Below are 5,040 nucleotides of genomic sequence, written 5' to 3' on the forward strand. Positions count from 1 at the left end.
GTAAGACCATGGCTGTTCTAGTAGTTATTATTGTGAAGGTGGGGGTGCGTGTGTGTGTGTGTGTGGGTGTGTGTGTGGGGGGGGGTCAATACAATGTAGACCTAACTTTATCACTCAATCAATAATTAAGGAGCACGCTTTAGGATTATACACAACTTCAATACAACCGTGCAATGCAACTTGGTATTACACAACATAAAACAAATAAAGTATATTTTACACATTTTAACACCAATTTTCAACCAAAATTATTTCTTCCTTTATTAAACAGAAAATAAACTTTTTTTTAACTTTTCAGTGACACAACTGGTACACATTTTATTGAAATGAATTGACTTTTTTTCAAGTTTTTCACAGTGAATGTTTATTGTCATTGAATCACCAAGGTCTAAAGAAAACAAAATGCAAGCCAGAAAACGGCGTCGGGAAGAGCAGTAACCACATGTGAGAGGACGCCGTTTGGATCACAGTGCAAATATTGCAGGGAGACCAGCTACTATTTGAAGGTACATGGTATTGTATTTATTATAAAAGTTTAAGAGGTGGGATGTCCAAGATCTTTTTCAGTGTAATTTATCTATTTTAATTTGTATTCTGTTCTCTCGTAGGGGGAGATGACATGAAGACCAACAGTGGGACAGAGAAGATTGTATGTCGCCTTCTTACCTCACTGTTTGTGACATCTCCACTCTCTACTCTGAGAATTATCTTTTTTTTCTATACAGAAGAAAAAAAAAACTCCTCCCTGTCCAAGAAATTGAAGAAGCAGCTTTACNCATCTCCACTGTCTACTCTGAGAATTATCTTTTTTTTCTATACAGGAGGAAAAAAAAACTCCTCCCTATCCAAGAAATTGAAGAAGCAGCTTTACTCCATGACATCATAAGGGCAGCCAAATGGTCCAGAACACCAGCGTTTCCAGGAAGATGGTCCCTGCCTGATGTTATAGAGATGGAAGACGGGAACTCTGAAAGAACTCCAAACCTGTGACTTCATGAGTGAAGGGAAGAGAATCATGGAGCTGAGGGATCCTTTCATGTTCTCTTTTCAGTTGAAAAGTGACTGAAACATTTTAAGTGCAGAAATAATGGATGTGAGGAACTTAAAAAAAGTGTATTAAAAAAAGTGTATATGTGGTTTGAGGAGCAATAAACAGTTTTGGCTGTTTGTTTCTTGAAAAAAAATGTCTTTTGTCTTTGTGCTGCATTTCCACAGTCATTTTAATCTCTGAGAGCCTTTCAAATGTGCCTGTGGGACCATGGTTAGATGTCTGGCATGGGGTAAGTGGTTGTATATGCCACTTTGAACTGACCTGAGACAGTGTTAAGTGTGAACGGANGCCTTTCAAATGTGCATGTGGGAGCATGGTTAGATGTCTGGCATAAGGTAAGTGGTTAAACATGCCAATTTTAACTGACCTGAGACAGTGTTAAGTGTGAACGGAGCAGAGCAGTTTGAAGGCCACTTAAATGATTATGTACACAATTTATCTGTGGAACCTGGGCTAAATATAAGATATACTTCATCTTGTGATATTATTTTACTTATACAAGTAAAGCATTGATCAATAAATGACAGGGGCATTTGATCAGTTTAACTTTATTTCAATCAATTATTAAAACTAATTGTACAGTTAGTTTTTTTAGTCTGCCTTTCTTGTTCCTGTAGCCATAAATAAGAGGGAGCATTTTTCTAAAATAATAATAATAATAAAGTAAGAAAGTATAAATCCTGAGGGCTGATATTTGTGTATTTACTTGTGAACAGCAAAAAAACTGGTGAAAATTCATGTTTGCATGGCGTAACATGCAGCTGAGATGCACATTGCTGCACTGCAGCACATATTTAAGTGCGTCCAAGGCGAAATAATGGTTGGATGTATTTAAAATTAAAGCCCCACATTTGTTCTCCGCATTTGGTCCATCCCCCGGAGGAAAGTGAGGTCACAATCCGTAAAAGACCGTGAAATATAAACGGTTTATCAATGGGAGAACTGCAGACAGCCGCGCTCAGAATTCGTTCTTCCTCCGGGTCCGTGCTGCTGCAGTCGGGGACAAAGTTCAGCGCTGGCAACACGTATTTAGACAATTACGTGCACGTCACTTTCTAAAATCAAAATAACACATTTTCTCCCAAAATAAATCAGTAAAATGTGTGCATGTCGGGGCTTTATGAAATAAATTGATTAAATCATCACCGGGATCCGGCAGGTGTCAATACTGTTGACGGAAAATGCGAAGAAGCAGACGAAAGATTGCGGTGACGAAGAAGAATCACAAACAGTGGGCGNGACAGCCGCGCTCAGAATTCTTTCTTCCTCCGGGTCCATGCTGCTGCAGACGGGGACAAAGTTCAGCGCTGGCAACACGTATTTAGACAATTACGTGCACGTCACTTTCTATTCTAAAATAAAAATAACGAATTTTCTCCCAAAATAAATAAATATAATGTGTGGATGTCGGGGCTTTATGAATTAAATTGATTAAATCATCACCGGGATCCGGCAGGTGTCAATACTGTTGGCGGAAAATGCGAAGAAGAAGACGAAAGATTGCGGTGACGAAGAAGAACCACAAACAGTGGGCGTCCCTCAACGTGGACGTTTAACTCCGCCCATTAAACGTTTAACTCCGCCCACGTTGAGGCACGCCCCGGTCTGCAGGCTGCAGCCAGGGGCTTCTCGGCCAGTTTGCCATTGGGGATGTAACATATGGGGGCTCGTCCGGGATCTGAACCCCCCCCCCGTCTGGGTTAGATTCCATTTTGGACAGGGTTGTGGTCTGTCTTTTACAGCCTTTATTGCCCAGTGTAATCTGGCAATATTGTTACGGATGCTAATTTGCATTTGTATTATGTTAGTACTTTGTGTGGGGTCATGTGTCTGTGTGTGTTGTGCCTCGTGCTGTTACTTTGTGTAAGCCTTTAGGCTGTAATAGTACTCGGTTTAGGAGGTACACTTCGTTGTGCCTCGTGCTATTACTTCGTTTAGTCTCTTGGCTGTAACAGTACTTTGTTTAGGAGGCACACTTCGTTATACCTCGTGCTGGCACTCAGTCTAAGTTCTTTTGGTTGTGTCAGTACTTTGTTTGGGGTACATTTCTTTGTGCCTCGTGCTGACACTGTTTAACCGTCAGAACTGTGCCAGTACTTCGTTTGGGGTATGTGTGTGTGTAGACCTCGTACTGACACATTTGAGTTTTGGGGATTTATCCTTATTTGACCAGTTGACTTATTTTTGTTAGGTAATACTTGTTTGGGGGTCTGTCTTTTTGCAGACCGTATTGCCTTCATTTTCTGCCTTGGTTTTGCGGTGCACATTTTCTTTTGGACACTAGCATATGATTTATTTGTGGTTTGCTGCCCCTGCCTCACTCACTCACCTTTTGTGTAAATCTCTTTTTTTGTGTGTGTGTAACACCTTTATTTGTTGTGAACATGTGTTTTGTTTTGCAGGATTTTTCACTACCACATGTTCACATTTATGGGAGGAGGTGTTACATCCTGCTGCTGCAGCCTGGCTTTCCCATCCAGTTCCCCTTGGCTCACCTGGCAGGTGTGGCCAATCTCCCTTGATTGGCTGGTGTCCATTTAAGCCAGAGGCAGCCACACCAAGCGAGGCAGGGAGCAGAGCAGCAGGCTGGGTGGTGGTTTGTGTGGTGTTGGTTTGGTGATTGGTTTTTGACATTTGTTTTGTCCTCAGCAATCTTAGATTGCTGGGTTTTGTTATGTTAGTTAGGGGTTGGACCTTGGTAGTTCTGATTTGCGGGCTTTGTTTAATTTGTGTTCATTAGGTAGTTTTGTTAGGCAGCCCTTAGCAGGGAGCTGCTGACTCCGACGGTTGTCATGACTGGGTCAGCAGTCTCCCTGACTTCTTTTTCTTTTGGCCAAGGTCCCAACTCCATTTTGGTTTGTTCTTTTAACCTTAACCACAAATTTCTCTGTTTCATTTCAGGACACAGGTTTCCGTTTATCTTAATAAACTGTGTTCCTTTTATGTTGGTGTCCAATCTCAAATGTTATTGTCCCCTTTGATGGCTATCCCCTAGACTCCGGGCCAGTTTGCCATTGGGGATGTAACAGGAGTAGAAAATTAGAAAAAACTGTTGAAAGTTTTATTTCTTAGTTAAAAAATGTTCTTTGTCTTTTGAACAGCTCGATTTGGAAAGCAAACGTGGATTTTTGCAAGTCACTGCAGAGTCCTTCCCCCTCTCGTAGCTCAAGGCAGCGACATTCCTGCTCACACCTGTTTTACCCTCATCGAGGACGACCTTTGACCCATCCCGAAGGACGATGGGAAGATTAAAGCTGACCCTAGCCAAAGCANCTATCCCCTAGACTCCGGGCCAGTTTGCCATTGGGGACGTAACATCCTCATATTGTCACAAAGATAAAAACAACCTTCTCGTGAGAACCATAACCTTCCAACAACTCTTACATATTTTAGTTAAATAAAGTTTAAGTGTAAATTCCACAAGCTTTATTTAAGATTTTTTTTTTCATCTAATATTCTGATATAATATTCAGATATAAATAAGGAGGAACATTTCTCTAATTACCTCTGTTTCACCTTTAATTATCTCTAAATTGTACAAGTATGCCTAAAGTGGATTAATCCACTTGTCCAGAACAGGGGAATATGGATTAGCAATTAGAATGTAAGAGTAAAGAACTGACATAATCCCAAAAAAATATTGTTGTTTGAGCAAATATAAACATCATTGCACTTCCAATTATTTCAAAGGTGAGGGCTGCATCTTTAAGGCCTGCATGGACACATTTATAAAGCTGGTTGGTTCCTGAATCCCACAGAATAATGGTTCTAATCCTCACATTGAATTAAGAATCCCAAACTTGAGGTCTGCATTAACCTGTCATTAGTTTCCATGAGTTTTTAGGTTAGATGGAGTTGAAGAAGAGGCGGGTTCGCAGAATCACCGCGCAGATGATTCGTTTCACGGAATAGAGCTGGGGGGCTCAATAAACACGGACTCGAGTGAACTGGAGCACGTTAGTGAGTGAATTAGAGTCCAAGTCTATAAA

General features: G+C 40.9%; 1 long non-coding RNA gene across 1 annotated transcript; it reads left to right on the top strand.

The window, feature by feature from the left end:
• The first annotated feature begins 403 nt into the window (after positions 1 to 403).
• On the top strand, positions 404 to 1,269 carry LOC112139498. The gene is made up of 3 exons (XR_002918004.2): positions 404 to 506; positions 609 to 649; positions 822 to 1,269. It is a non-coding gene; the product is annotated as an uncharacterized LOC112139498 (long non-coding RNA).
• The last annotated feature ends 3,771 nt before the right edge of the window (positions 1,270 to 5,040 follow it).

The sequence above is a fragment of the Oryzias melastigma genome, unplaced genomic scaffold (assembly GCF_002922805.2).
Source record: "Oryzias melastigma strain HK-1 unplaced genomic scaffold, ASM292280v2 sc00878, whole genome shotgun sequence".
Lineage (NCBI taxonomy): Eukaryota > Metazoa > Chordata > Actinopteri > Beloniformes > Adrianichthyidae > Oryzias > Oryzias melastigma.